At 36.6% G+C, this 16,467-nt stretch overlaps 1 protein-coding gene across 2 annotated transcripts in view; it reads right to left on the bottom strand.

Annotated features, from left to right (window-relative positions):
* Positions 1–209: 209 nt before the first annotated feature.
* Positions 210–16,467, bottom strand: part of PTGES2 (prostaglandin E synthase 2) — a 39,385-nt gene continuing 23,127 nt past the window's right edge. Inside the window, exon 7 of one of the 2 annotated variants that reach the window (XM_074211065.1) lies at positions 210–16,467. This exon is cut by the window's right edge and continues 17,134 nt beyond it. The gene's annotated coding sequence lies outside the window, so the exon portion shown is untranslated. The other variant, XM_074211064.1, reaches the window with a different exon arrangement.

Raw genomic sequence — 16,467 nt, 5'->3', positions numbered from 1 at the left:
AAGTCACTCCATTCTCTGTGTAAAATTGAAGTGATAGTATCTACCTCATTTGTAACTCTCTAGAAGTAATATTCCTACCATTAGTTTTTTTAATTGGCATTTTATTTAATTTTTATAATTACATGTTATGAAAGTTTTTCTACATTCAGCCACATGTATATGCATATTTTTAAGTTACATTATTTCCTTCCACCCTCCCTTCCCACCCTGCTCTCCTCAGCAGCGACCAGTTTGGTGAATATTATACATACATATTTGTGTTTAACATGTTTACGGGTTAGTCATTTTCTGTATGAGGAATTAGGATTAAGGAAAAAGAAAGAAAACTATGAGATGGGAATGAAAAACAATTTTTTTTTAAATGAATGGTACGGGGCAGCTAGGTGGCACAATGGATAGAGCACCCAGCCCTGGAGTCAGGAGTACCTGAGTTCAAATCTGGCTTCAGACACTTAATAATTACCTAGCTGTGTGGCCTTGGGCAAGCCACTTTAACCCCATTTGCCTTGCCAAAAAAAAAAAACTAAAAAAAATTAATGTAGTTTTTTTCATTCATTTCTACATTTTTCAGATTCTGTAAGTTTTTGATTTTTGTTTTCCTTCCTCTGAATGGGGATAGCATAGCAGGTCTCCCAGGGTTGTCCTAGCTTTCTGAACTGCTGAGAGCTGCTGAATCCATCAAGGTTGATCAACTCACAGTGTTGTTGTTAATGTGTACAATGTTCTCTTGGTTCTGCTCCCTTGACTCAACATTAGTTCCTGTAATTCGTTCCATACTTCTCTAGAGTCCAACCATTCATGTTCTTGAAAAACCAAGCTTATCCATCAGCTCCTCTTTTTACCTAAGGCCCTTCACACACTCCCGCCACAGGCCAGTCCATGCTGTGCAACTTTAGTTAGTTGTATGTCTCTAGTATGACCAATGAGTTCGACTTTTCTCCACTACCCTTAACATTCCAAGGTGGCTTCAATTCTGCAAAGATAACTTTTTCTCTCTCCTGCATTATTGTGGTTAACTCAAGTATATTCCTTCCTAAGTACTTCCTTTTCTACCTTCCTAGGTAACTGTCCACAAAGATTAGGATTTCGAGTTTGGGAATGGTGTGTTCTTACTTTCCTAGGTATTTGAAAAGAAATCTGAGTCCTCAACAGAGCAGTCTATATGAACATGTGGATTCCATGGGGTTAAGCACAGTCCTTGAAATAGATTGTTATTCTCTGTCACCTAGTAATAATCCTACTTCAGAGTCCTGACAGGTGTTTTTTGAGTTTGAGATGATGTTCAAGGTAAGATGACATTGAAGGTACTGGACTGTGGGAGTGGTGTTGCTGGAGTACAGGAAATAGATGCATTCTCACTTGAGTCTATGTGATGGCTGGGACCAGGAAGGGAAGGTGGCCCCACTAGTTGTGTTAAACTGAAATTCAGTTATAAAGAAGCATTTTTATTCATTCATAATAAATATTTCCTGATTATATTGCATTAAAAAAATGAAAAAGTAGGTACAGCTAAATTGATAGAGTACTGGCCCTGGAATCAGGAGGACCTGAGTTCAAATCCGGCCTCAGACATTTATTAATTACCTAGCTGTGTGGTCTCGAGCAAGTCACTTAACCCCATTTCCTTAAATAACTAATAAAATGAAAAAGAAAAAGTTTGAAATTTGTACATTTCTGTAGATTTATAATCAACAATTTCAATAGAAAAAATACCCCCAAAATTAGTCAACCAAAATGTCTCTTGAAAGAATTTCATTTCGATAATTGACATGTGTATGCCTTTTTTTTTAGGTTTTTGTTTTTTTTTGCAAGGCAAATGGGGTTAAGTGGCTTGCCCAAGGCCACACAGCTAGGTAATTATTAAGTGTCTGAGACCAGATTTGAACCCAGGTACTCCTGACTCCAGGGCCAGTGTTTTATCCACTACACCACCTAGCCACCTCGTGTGTATGCCTTTTTAAAGTTTGCAAAGTACTCTAAAGCTAAGGAGGCCAAGGACTGGGATGTGAAGAAAGAAGCTGGATGTTGCTGCCCACTCCACTTATCCTAGGACAGTGGCTGGATTAGCACTGAAAAGTACTTAACTATGTGCTAAACACTAGATGATAATAATGGCTAATTTGTATAGTACCTGGAGGTTGACCAAGTACTTTACAGATATCTCACTTTATCCTCTCTGCTCATAGTATCTCCATTTTTATAGATGAGAAGACTGAGGTAGGAACAGGAAGGTTCTTACCCAAGGCCCTGCAGCTGATGAGTGAGGCAAAATTTGAACTGGGGTCTTACTGACACCAGATTCGGCACTTTATCCACTGCACCCACCCAAGATACTAGTACAGATAAAAACAGCCCCTGGTCTTGTGAACTCACACCATAGAAAAGAATCTAGTTGAAGGGCACGTAGATTAGCTCAAAAGTCCTGAGGCTCAAGTATCCTTAGTGTCTTTATACATGATATAAAGATGGTTACTCCATACATAGGTGTTAGCCAAGTATAGGAAGTGTTCTAATGATGTCACTACCCCTATGGAAGCACTGGAGAAGGAATAGGCAAACATCATTCAAGTGGGTATATAAATATAAAATAGATATCTCATCTGGATATGCTCATAGATATGCTATCTCTACCTACTAGTTGCCTGGTTCAGGTTTCATTTTGATTCTAGGATTTAAAATGTAAAATTATATCACATTTCACAAAATTTCTCATGATTGACTCAATAGTACTTCCCATTAAGATTCTTATGTCCTTTACCATTTTGACTCAAAAGGCAAATATGCTTACATTTACAATACATTTATTGTCTAAAATTGAAATTTTGAAAGACATTGTCTAAAAAATTCCAAGCAGCTATGGCCTGACCTTCCATTTCTAGTGAAATTTGAACCTCTGTTTACCATTTCACCTTTGCCAAAGGGAGCAGAAGCTTCCTTTGGCAGAGGAAAGCTACCAAGAGATTACCTTTCCAGCATCACAGTTAGTTATAAATAGAAGTAAAGCTGCAGCTTTTAGAGGTGAATGGAAGCCCTCTTCAACTCTGGTCAATGGAGCCATCAAGATAAGCTCTGAAGTCTGAAGACCTCTGAAAGGTCCCCCCAACTCACCTGACAAGTTTACCATCCATTCTGCTTCTCAGACAGTGTTTTCCACATTTCCATAGTTACACTTTTTAACAAACTTGGATGCATCCAGTCAAATGGATTTGGGGGGGAAATTCCATACTAGGTCCCTATCAGTAATTCCCACCTGAACTCCCAAAGCAGGCTTAAAGCTCACCCAAGATTGTCTTCTATGATGTTTTAAAGTAGTCTAGGTCTCTTGATTTTAAACAGCTTCCTCATATGACAAATGACAACCTTCCTAAAATTCCTCATACCCTCCAAATCATTTCCTTGTCCCTGTCTGGTGCTTCAGCATAGAAACTATAAGGAGCATTTCTTAAGGAAAAGACAGGGCTGCCAATTGTGATTGGGTCCTTCAGCCAGGCCCTTTGGGATTTTTCCTATTCAAGGTTTTCACTTCCACTCTGACCTTTGTAAATCAGGGGTAAAGGATCTGGATAGTTGAACATGCTAAGGCAGGAAGGGAGAAAATGAAAAAATTCAAGACAGCCTATAGGGAAATAAGGGTAAGGAGGGCCTAGGGCTGGCCTGTGGATCACAGAGAAGTAGAACAAAGAAAGACAAGTCATAGTTCATAGAAATAAGAGGTGTTAGACCTTGGGAGGGAGGGAGGGAAGGAGGCCCAGATCATCAAGACCAAGCCCTTCCATTGATGGAAACACAATCAGATCAGAGAGGAGGAGCAAACTCCAGAGGTGACATAAGGATCTAGTTGGGACTAGAACTTGAGTCTAAAGGTGCCCAATTGAGCCTGATGCCTCGCCTCTCTTATCTGGTTTTCTTGCTCCTAGTTCTGTAAATGTGTATATGTGTGTTTTGAACAGCTGATGGCTACTTGAGCTTTGATGAGCTATATTCTTTGGTCTCCCACTTTTTTTTTAGGTTTTTGCAAGGCAAACGGGGTTAAGTGGCTTGCCCAAGGCCACACAGCTAGGTAATTTTTAAGTGTCTGAGACCAGATTTGAACCCAGGTACTCCTGACTCCAGGGCCAGTACTTTATCCACTGCGCCACTGAACCTCCCCTGGCCTCCCACTTTCTTAAGGAAGAGAGTTTATGTAGTTCTGCTGAAGCATTTCCCCATGACCACCCAGTGAGCATGGGTGCATGCATGTACACACACACACACACACACCCTTCAAAACGTGTCGAGCTTGACCTAAAAAGCCATTAGTCCCTGTCTCAATATGTGAATGTACAAATTCCTCAGTCTCACACTTTCTACCCTTATTTCCCATAGTCCCCCACAAACATAATCAAAACTATTCACAATTTCCTGGATATATCCTGTGCTTCACTTCCTCTGCACCTGTGCTCATTTAATTCAGTAAACATTCAGTGCTGCTACATTCAAGGCTTTGTGTAAGGTACTGGTGATACAAATATATATTTCCCTTTCCCCTCTGGAAATCTGAGAAGGAAAAGGAGAAGTCAGGCAGAGAGATTTCCCAAGTTCTGGAAATTCTTCATTTGCCTTTGGGAAGACTTCAGTCAGTCATTCATTCAGATCAGACACCAGAAAATGAGAGAGCCCAGCTTAAACCATGTATCCTGTTAGCCAGGCTGGTCATAAAGCTCAGGTGCTATGCTCTGGCTGACAGTATAGTCAGTTGAAAAAACCTGCACATTTCAGTGACAAGAGAGAAATTTGGAGACTAGTACATGTCATCGTGGCTAGAAAATGAGGGATTTAAGGGGCTTAAAAGTCAGAAAAACCTGTGTTTAAATGCTTATCCTAGTTGTGAGATCATGGACAAGTCACTATTTTCTCTATAGGGCCTCAGTTTCCATATTTATAAAATGATGAGCTTGGGCTAAATAGCCAATAAGATCCTTTCCATCTCTAGATATTTGGGTATGTTAATTTTATCCTCATTATCTTTCACTTAATTTTTGTTTTTATGATTTATTCCTTGGCCCTCTCATTATTTAGGATTTTATTGTGTCTGGATTGATGTCTTTTTTTGTGGCCCATGAACTGAATACCATTTTTGTTATTGTTGGTATAGGTTATGGCTACTAGTTTTTGCCCATGTACATTTATTTGCAATATGACAAGAAAGTTCTTATCCCACTAAAGTCCTTTGCATTATCAAACTATTCAACATCAGAAACAGCCATGATTTTCTCAGTGAAAATGACATTGAAGAAGAGGCAGCTTTGCTGCTGTACCTTAAGGACCATGGAGCTTTTTCATCTGATTTGCAACTGAAACCTTCCATGGCTTGTTCCCTCCCACCCACAAAGATGTGAGCCATATAATAAGCATGATACTTTCCATATAATAAACAATAAATATACTCTAATACATGGTTAATTTTGTAAAGGGTCCTTGAACATAGACTAATATCTCAGACTTGTATATCAAGATAAGTTCCAAATGAGTAAATGAAATAGACATAAAGGTGACATCATAAGTAAATTAGTAGAACATGAAAAAAAAATACCTGTGAATTATCTATGGATAAAAGAAGAATTCGTGACCAAATGAGATAAAAGAAGTTCACAAGAGGTAAAATTAATGATTTTTTACTACATAAAACTAAAAAGCATCACAGCTAAAATTAGAAAAGGAGGACACTGGGAAAAAGAAATTGTGTAAAGGTTCTCTGATAAAGGATCTCCTTTCCAAGAACTGAGTCTATTTTTTTTTTAGTTTTTGCAAGGCAATGAGGTTAAGTGGCCTCAAAAATTTTTTAATACAAATATTTTATTTGTTTTCCAATTATATACAATAGTAGGTTCTTCCTATCATTTTTTGTAATGTTTTGAATTTTACAATTTTTCCCCCCACCTCACTTCCATCACCCACCCACTGACAGAAGGCAGTCTGATAGTCTTTACATTGTTTCCATGTTATACATTGATCAAAATTGAATGTGTTGAGAGAAAAACATATCCTTAAGGAAAAAAATATAAGAGATAGCAAAATTACATAATACATAATATAGCTTTTTTTTTTAATTGAAGGTTATTACCAAAGACTATTGTCTTTAGTCTTTGTTTAAACTCCACAATTCTTTCTTTGGATACAGATGGTATTCTCCATCACAGATACACTAAAATTGTCCCTGATTATTGCACTGATGAAATGAGCAAGTCCATCAAGGTTGATCATCATCCCCATGTTGCTGTTAGAGTGTACAGTGGTTTTCTGGTTCTGCTCATCTCGATCAGCATCAGTTCATGCAAATCCCTCCAGGCTTCCCTGAATTCCCATTCCTGGTTTCTAATAGAACAATAATGTTCCATAATATACATATGCTGCAATTTGTTCAGCCATTCCCCAATTGATGGACATTCACTCAATTTCCAATTCTTTGCCACCACAAAGCTGCTATGAATATTTTTGTACAAGTGATGTTTTTACCCTTTTTCATCAGCCTTAGCTATATTACCAACTTCCATAAAACATGGTATTCTCCCCCCCTTTCAGGATATCTGTGCTATCCTGTGACTGTTGATACAATGAGGGAATTTACAGATGTTATTATAAAGATAACCAGGCAAACTTCTTGTTTTCTAAGGAGGAAGTTGACATTTTCACATACCGAATTGACGTCTTGAGCATTGCCCCTGGATTCAGGAGGACTTGAGTTCAAATCTCACCTCAGACACTTAACAATTACCTAGCTATGTGATCTTTGGCAAGTCACTTAACCCTACTGCCCTGCCAAAAAAAAGAAAACCAAACTGAATTGACATCTCTATATTCAGATTTATAATTGTTATTAGAAAGACTGACAAAAAATGTTTAAAACATATATATGTGTATATATATATACATATATATGTAAATTTATTTTTCACAATGTCATGATAGCATCACTTGCAGAATAATATAGAAAGATGTGAAGATATGAAGGGAAGATTGAAGGGAAAATGGTATGACATGAAGCAAAACACTACCAAATCTAGGTGCCAGTAGATATGGGCAGCCAGGTAAGGTCTATAACAGATCTATAACACTGACAAAAATCAAAGGGATCATTGCCCTTTGGAAAGTGAATCTTACAAATACAGGAACTGGAGGAGAAACAAAAAAGATGGGGGGAGGGGTGGAAACCGCAAATTCAGATCTTTTCTTCTGGAAGCATCTGATGCAGCTTTGCGGTTCAGATATAGTCTATCAAAAGAACATCTTAACAAAAAATTTTCCTTGCAAAATAATCAGTTCAGGACTTACATTTCTGTTATTAGAAAATGAAATTTGGGACTTCTTAATCCAGGGAGATGACAACTTTGGTTGTTGTCATGCTGAGATACACAATAAACACAGTTAAGAGATAGAAAATTGGGGGCGACTAGGTGGTGTAGTGGATAAAGCACTGGCCCTGGAGTCAGGAGTACCTGGGTTCAAATCCAGTCTCAGACACTTAATAATTACCTAGCTGTGTGGCCTTGGGCAAGCCACTTAACCCCATTTGCCTTGCAAAAAAAAAAATAGAAAATTAAAAACCCAGTTTTATACATAGCATTATTCATTCTTTACTTTGGAGGGTGAGATTCCAAAAATTACAGATCCACAAATAACAGAACACTTTTATATGATTATGGATTCTAATACAAAAGTGAATTCATTAAAAGTCAGATTAAGTTGAGCTGTAATAAAAAACTCAGGGATTAAATATATATGTATATCTAAACATGTACACATGTCAATATGTATAAATATTGGATAATCATTTCAAAACAGTATATGAAATATGTTTATCTTTTAGTATAAAATGAACAAAACCTCTAACTGAAAATGGATCTCTCTTTAAGACATTTTTAAGATAGACCACAGGCCATCCTTCTTCTAATATAATTAGTTATACTAATATTTCTTTCTATAACAAAGGGATTGAGACTGTTATGATAAAAAATAATATTCTGGCATTCCAAAATCTATTATTTGCTTAAATAACCCCATAGCATTGCGAAAAATTCAAGGAACTTAACATAAAAACATGCAGCTAGTAACATGCCAAAGCTAAATATTTGTTTAGCTAGGTATCACATACAGAACTTTAGACCAAATGGCTCCAATTTTATACCTGATTTAATATTGTTTTTGTACCAATCATCTAACATGTTTATAGAAATTTGCCACAAAAGTCTAGGGACTTAAGAAAAAACCATTCCTTTTTTTTTTTTTTTTTAGGTTTTTGCAAGGCAAACGGGGTTAAGTAGCTTGCCCAAGGCCACACAGCTAGGTAATTATTAAGTGTCTGAGACCGGATTTGAACCCAGGTACTCCTGACTCCAAGGCCGGTGCTTTATCCGCTGCGCCACCTAGCTGCCCCCATTCCTTTATTTCAATGTTAGTTTCAGGCAAGATTATATAGATGGTAATTTTCAATGAGCCAGACTTAAAGCCAGACAAGTGGGACATTATAAGTGTCATTTGGGAGAAATTGAGTCAGGAGAATTATACTGCAGAGTGTACCAAATAGTCATTCTCCTAGCTTTTCCCATGAGAACTCCACCTGCAATTTATGCATATCAAAACTCTGTTGTTGACTTCATAGATCATTGGGACAATAGTATTCCCTCTGACCATACCTGCAATAAGACTCAGAGCAATATCAGTCAACAGTCTGATTGGTCTTAAGTAGCAAATTTCAATGATCAGAGTTTCAGGTAAATTCAGTTCACAAGGATAAAATATTGATTGTGATCTCACTGTGGTAACAAGAAGATTATCACAAAAAATCAATTTTATCAATGTTGCACAAATGATTTTGCTTTCAGATGCTGAATAACAAACAAGAAAAGACTTGGGATGTATAAATACAATAATTTCACATTACATATAGAAAAAGAATTAATAAAATATTATCTGTAGTAAAAACATCTTCAATTTAATCATGTTTAAACTACAGCTCTCAGAATTCCTTTAAACACTGAGAATATCTTCAGGTGACTTAAGTAATTTGCATGCATTTCTACACATCCTTCCAGATGAAACAACCAAATAGAAGAAAAATAAGATAGCTCATTAATTATGTAATATTTCTGTACTTAAATCCTGTTCATTAGAGTAATAACAAAAGATGTTTTTAACTTTAACCTTATAATTTTAATAGATTTACATCTTTGTTTCACAAACTTGGTTACCTCTATCTAATTATACTCATAACATTCTGCAAAATAAAATGATATTCTTCAGGAATTGATAACTTTAGATCAAAAGAGCAATATCTTTCCTACTTACAGCTTATTACAGTAATTTAGAGGCTTTAATATTAACCTAATAACTAGCTGATTCACTATTGCAATGGGAAACTTCCACTTTTACTATTCTGAAAATAGAAATTTTGCTATAATATCTATAAGCAGGAAAATAGTTAATCATGTTAATGGAAATGTCCAACATTTTCCAAGGGAACCTCCCTAAATTGTTCCTAAAGAGAAATATACATTAACTTTAGATCTCAGATGTGGCTTCTGAGGTGCAGACTGTTGATAATTATCTTAAATTAACCATTAAAAATAGTGTGGGGACCCAATAGATGTAGGAATAAAGCCTCTAAAAGAATATTCAAAGTTGGGGCAGCTAGATGGCATAGTGGACAGAATACCAGTTCTGGAGTCATGAAGACCTGAGTTCAAATGTGGCTTCAGATATACTTAATAAATAATTACCTAGCTGTGTGAACCTAGGCAAGTCACTTAACCCCACTGCCTTGCAAAAATAAAGCAAACAAAAATATTCAAAGTCCCAGAATCTCATTCCTCATAGTAAATTAGATCAAAATTGTAATCAACATCAAATTATTATTGTATTAAATTAGCTTATAGTTAAAAATTTAGAGGCTTTCTATAAATCACACAAAAGACTTTTACAAAAGTTTTTTTTATTTTTTTAGGGTTTTTTTTTTTTGCAAGGCAAATGGGATTAAGTGGCTTGCCCAAGGCCACACAGCTAGGTGATTATTAAGTGTCTGAGACCGGATTTGAACCCAGGTACTCCTGACTCCAGGGCTGGTGCTTTATCCACTGCGCCACCTAGCTGCCCCTATGAAAGTTTTTTTAGAAAATAATCTTTCCAAAAGTATTTCCCTTTCTTAAAAAATGCTTAAAATTTATCTTGATGTTAAAGAAATAATCCCTAAGCCTTCATAAAGCAAATTAGTTGGGAACTTGTAAAATGATAGATTTCTTTTTTTCAGGCTTAAAGCAAAAATAAATCTTTAAACCTAAGTTGGTATAAATTATTTTTAAGTTTCATCAATAAATCCCTCAAATCTTAAAAACACAATATATTCCTGATTACCACAAAGTTTCTAAGTGCCACCTGTTTTAGTCAAAAGATATTTATAATAGTGAAGTCTGTTGTTCTAAACCAGAAAGAAATACCTAATAAAATTAGCCTTATCACAATAACAAAGAACTTTAAAAATTTAATCAATATATATTTTACCACTTTAAATAAATCACTAGAAATAATCTTTTTTTAGTATTATAAGATTTTCTTTTTCTAATCACCAATTTCACTTAAAATGAGACCAGAATAATTACACATACAGCTATTTCTGTTATACAAAAGCTCAATTTGTTATTCAATAATTTAGTATTATATTTTGCACAAGAGCTGTTTTATTCCAATTATTTCATACCATGGGATTCACTATTCCCAGTTAAGACATTAAACTGACCACATAGCAAACACATGGCAATCTCCATTTTGATTCCTTAAAAAGCTAAGGATCCCTAGGCTCCATGTGGTGACTTATCCACTACCCCAACTTTCCTGATTCCCATTTTTTCCCACAGCCTTTTTTTTAGGTTTTTTGCAAGGCAGTGGGGTTAAGTGGCTTGCCCAAGGCCACACAGTTAGGTAATTATTAAGTGTCTGAGGCCGGATTTGAACTCAGGTACTCCTGACTCCAGGACCGATGCTCTATCCACTGTACCACCTAACCGCCCCTAAACATAGACTTTTAAACTACAAAATATTCTGAAATGCATATAAAGTTTTACATTTTTTAAAGATTTTATTATGAATTAATATTAATGAGAGGCTTCCTACAAATTTATTCCTAAAAATTTGAATTAAAACTGATTTCTATGGGAATCACACATTTCACCTGAAATCAAACTACAGAATTCTCATTCTCAATACTTAAAGTCAAACTTTTTCATACCTTCCCAACATGCTTAGAACCACCTGCAATTGGCACAAGTCCACTTAGTATAGACTCTTCAGGGACAGAAAGGACTTGGAGCTTTACTCCTGTCCTCTTAGTAAATTTTCTTTCCTTCCTCCTATATTTTTGCTCAAGCTTTACTTTTCTTTCCCAAATCTTTCCAACCTATTATTCAAACTATTTACTTTCTTTTACATTTCAACCATATCCAGCTTTATTTTTTTCCAGAGTGATTAAAATGGTTTTTATTAAGATTTTTTTTTCTTGGGGGGCTAGGGAAGGGAGTCACATGTATTAACCTTGTAACAGTCCAGGGGATTCTCCCCCTCCCCCCATTAAGATATCTTAAAGTGGCACACCTCTCTCAAGGTGGGAGAGAGGGGCAGGCAAATCCCAAAATACAAGCTCTTTTATACATTTTGAAAGGCTTTGTTCCTGCCCCTTCATGCCAATCATAGGCTGGGGTTCAAATCTAAATGATAGATTGGTTCTTATACATTTCCTCACCCTGCTCCTTATACTAATGAGTAAGATCAACTAGATCTCCTTGAGCATGTGCAAAGGAGAAGGTCTAGACTCTAGGTTAATTTAAACAGGTGGTTAATGAAGGTTAAATCTTTTATCTTAGCTCAGTACTTGCCCATAGGCAACAATATAGGCAGACCCTAGTCTTTGTAATGTAAACTTACAATTCTCCCTTCACATTTTTGGGATCTAAAATTTTTCCTCAAAATTTCCCCCTTTTTCTTTTATAATAAAAATTTGGGTTCCACACCTTATTAGTAATTTTCTTAAATCACAATCTTTGTTACTGACATAATTACTGACTTTATCTTCTACCAAGATTTTTGCTTCCTCATTGTCAGGTTTTTGTGGGAGTACATGTCAACTTTCTGATATCTTTTACTATTTGCCTATTGTCATCTATCTTGAGGCAGCAACTTGATTCAAATTGCCACAAACTCCTCCAATCAACAGATTTGTTTGCATGGCTTAGCCAACCAGCAAATCAAGGCCCTAGTTGTCTAATTGGTAATTTTTCCACTACAGTTTAGAATCTAATCAGGATATAAATTGGGGTTCCAAAGCCCAACTCCTATCCAGGACCTTAAGTCTAGATAACAACTCCCTGACCAACCCTTTAGACAAATGAGTGTAGGCAGTAGTCCCACAAATCCAATAATGTCCCTTTAGTGCTGGTTGGTCTTCTAGGAAGTTTCCTGTTTTCCAACAAATAGATAATACCATTCATCCTTACTTCCAAGGGGCTCTCCTAAATAAGCCATATAATTGTGTGGGATAAAAATCCACTTTAAAAAATATAGAGACTCCTCTAAACAAAAAAAGAAAGTTTATTTTGGCTTTTCTCGAGAAAAGGGCACACTCCAAGTCTCACAAAGGTAGTGAAGATCAAGGAGCTGCCCTAAAGTGGCAGTCAAGCAAGATTATATGGCCTAATACAATCCCCTCCTCCTCCCTATCATCCCTCTTTGTCAACACATTGGTTAGTCTTTAGAATTACATTCTACTTGTGAAAATCTACCCCAGCAAGAAGGAAAAGAATGGAGGGTTTTTCATAAAATATTACCTCAACATCCAGATGGTGAGAATAACCTTCAGGATTATAACTATCTTATTGAAGTAACAGTCTACTTATTGAACAAGAGGAGTCTTATGAGCTTTGTTGGAATGCAAGGTTTCTCTGCCTCTTTCTTCTAAGAATAGTCTAAAAGTAATAGTCTTTGTTTTAATGATTTTTAGCCCTGAGAGGACTTCACTGGGAATATTAACTCTTAAGAGGGAATATCCCATTCATAATCATCATGATAATAGGCACATTTCCAAAGTTGCTGCACCTCCTTCTCCTGGCAAGTTTTTATACCAATGTCTTTAGATAAATCTTCCTGGCTCCAAAATTGATCAAAATAAATCCCTGATTTTGTGCCATTGTACTAACCCCAAGAATAGTTGATATATCTAGTGATGTTCCTTAAATTATTCTTCTTGCAAATGGCCATTTTAGCACTTTCCTTGTAAGTCCACGCTAACTCATAATCACAGCTTCCCTTAACAAATCCCCCAGTTTGTGCATCTTTACAAGGGATACAGGTACCATCATTACATCTCACACAAGTCTCAGTCACCTATCTCTTTAAGTTGTACAGTCCAAAATATATGTACCCTGCTTCTGAACACAGACATTTGCTACTCCCCAGGAAAATATCCTGGCCAGACTGGTATAAACAATAGTCATAGGGGCAGGGAGGTGGTGCAATGAATAGAGCATCAGCCCTGCAGTCAGGAGGACTTGACTTCAAATCCAACCTCACACAATTAATTACCTAGCTTTGTTGACCTTGGGCAAGTCAGTTAACCTGATTATCTTGCCACCCCCCCCCAAAAAAAAACAATAGTCACCCTAAACTGACTCAATCATATGTCACTGGTGTTTCTCTCCTCTGGATCAGAATCCTATGTCATAGTGCACCTCTGACAAAGAACTGAGAATCTAGGCCAGACTCAGGGGGACTTCCACCCAAGGCCAATTTGCAAACTTCTATGGAACAGCTCTATTTTTAAAATCTAAATCCCTACTTCTTCCAAACCAGGACAATATTCCTCATTAATCTGCATGTCACAAAATTCAGGTATTTTCTAGATCAAAGAGCTCCAAATCTCCCATTCCCCCAAATGGAGGTAGAAACCTGTACTGCCTATTCTTAGTCCCAATATAGATATAAATTTATGGGACAAGTCCTTAGGAAAAATCCATAGAGATTTTTAGTGATTACAAAAACTTTTAGGAGGCACACAGTGACTTAGGTTCCTGCAGATTAGAAACACAGTGGGGTTTCTAGCTACCTGAAAAACCTATAACAAATTACAAAATATCTATCTATTTAATAGTTTTTTCCAAATTTTTAAAAAAAATATATATGTGCATATATATATGTATATATATATACATTTATATATATGTATATACTTACTTTTTTCTTCCACAATGGAATGGGTGAAGCCACTCTCATTTGGCAGAAGCTTGCAATGAAGAAGGGAGCAGGGTAGGGAGTACTAGCCAGATCCCTCCTCTGGGAACAACACAGCAAAATTTGTCCAATTTCCTAGGCTTAAAACTTAAACTGCTTTGTAGAACTAAGTTTATCTCAGAAAAGTAGCCAGAGAGGAAGAAGGAGAGTGGGATAAAAAGAAATTTGGATGTCCAGATTCACTGACAGGTTGAAATCCTAGTGGGAAAGTGGGGAGGAAATGGGGGGGGGGCAGGGGGAGGGGTTCCTATGGTTGGGTTAAGACAGCCCAGAAAATCAGGCAGCAGAGGGAGTGAGGAGAGGAGAGAGATGTAAAAGCTCAGAAGACTTTAAGAGATTGGATTCCACAGGAACTGAGGGACTTCTGTGGGGGTGAGGAGGTAGAGAGATCAGGGGTAGTGGTTGTAGCTATGCACCCAATATCTGTATGATCCACGGCTCACAACTGGGGCATGATCTTGGCAATGGACAGCAACTCCCAGCCCTCAAGCTGAAACAAAAGAAACAAGCAGGAGAGCAATGATGGGGGTGAATCTAAGCACAGTGAAGAAGAAAGATAGAATGTCATGATGGAGGAGATAACTCATGAGAATTGTGTGTCCATGGAGGGTACTTGAAAAGGGAGTAAGGTGATTATAATTTGATGTGATTCAATGACTCCTGAGAAATGTATTTCTTTTTTTTTTTGTTTGGTTTTTGCAGGGCAATGGGGTTAAGTGATTTGCCCAAGGTCACACAGCTAGGTAATTATTAAGTGCCCAAGGCAAGATTTGAACTAAGGTTCTCCTGACTCTAGGGCTGGTGCTCTATCTACTGGGCCACCTAGCTGCCCCGAGAAGTATATTTCTTCTTATAGTTTCTGATAGGTAAAGAATAATCTTAAATTCTTATATTAATGTATTTTTTCCTGGTTTCTTAGAGAATTTGTTCTAAAAGGAATTGTTAAATTTAACCACTACATTCTTAGAGTTTGCAGAAGTCAATCTATGAATACTTCCAATTACTGTTTTGTTTTCTATATTCAAAAGTTTTGGACAATCTTCTTACCTTATTCTTTGAATTATGGCATTCAGGCTATGTATATGCTAACTTGCCACATTCTTCTTGTGTTCAACTCTATGTGATCCCATTTGCTGTTTTATTGGCAAAGATATTGGAGTTGCTTTCCATTTTCGTCTCCATCTCATTTTACAGATTAGGAAACTGAAGCAAACAAGAGTTAAATGATTTTTCCAGGGTCAAACAGTTATAAAGTGTCTATGGTCGGATTTAAACTCAGGAAGATGAGTTTTCCTGACTCCAGGTCCAGTATTCTCTCCATTATATCACCTAACTGCTCTTTGGAGGGTCTTCAAAATAAATTTTTTGCTTGTATCAAGATCATATTTACTTTTTTTTTTTTAGGGTTTTGCAAAGCAATGTGGTTAAGTGGCTTGCCCAAGGCCACACAGCTCATATGTACTTTTAAATTTTGTTTATTTTGCCTCTTCTACATTGTTCTTCCATTTAAGTATATTTGTATTTCTAACCAGTTGTTCTCTCTTATGTGCCTTTGGAATGACTTATCACCTTGGATTTCTTTATTTTTTATTCTGCTAATTATTTCTGTGGTATAGGGCTATAAATTCTGCCATTTGTTTCCCTTTAATTTCTTCTTCCAAGATTCTAATTTCTTTTGACCACCATCTCCCTCAATCTGCCTTCCCTTTTATCAGTTCTCTCCTCTTTTTTTCACCTTTCACCTCCTGTGTCTGCCCTACCTTCTATCAACTCCAAATTCCTTTTTTTTCCCTCTTTTCTCTCCTAATTCCCTGTAGGGTAAGATAAATTTCTAAACCCAATTGGGAGTGTATATTATTCCCTCTGAGCTGAATCCCTTGAGAGTGACATATAATCACTGTTCACCCCCTCCCTTCTTTCCCTCTTTTAAAAGAGGTCCTTTGTGACTCTTCATGTGATATGAATTACTCTCTTTTGCCTTCCCATTCTTCTCCCTCTAAAATTCTTTTTTTAAGGTCTTAATTTTTTTTATCATCACAACTTAATCATTGTATAACTGTAATTTATACTTTTTCCAGCTGTCCTAATAGAAATACAGTCCTCAAGAGTTAGCAGTATTATCTTTCCATGTAGGGATGAAAGCATTTTAGTCTAACTTTT

The sequence above is a fragment of the Macrotis lagotis genome, chromosome 1 (assembly GCF_037893015.1).
Source record: "Macrotis lagotis isolate mMagLag1 chromosome 1, bilby.v1.9.chrom.fasta, whole genome shotgun sequence".
Classification (NCBI taxonomy): Eukaryota; Metazoa; Chordata; class Mammalia; order Peramelemorphia; family Peramelidae; genus Macrotis; species Macrotis lagotis.
This window is presented reverse-complemented; position numbering and strand designations above follow the sequence as displayed.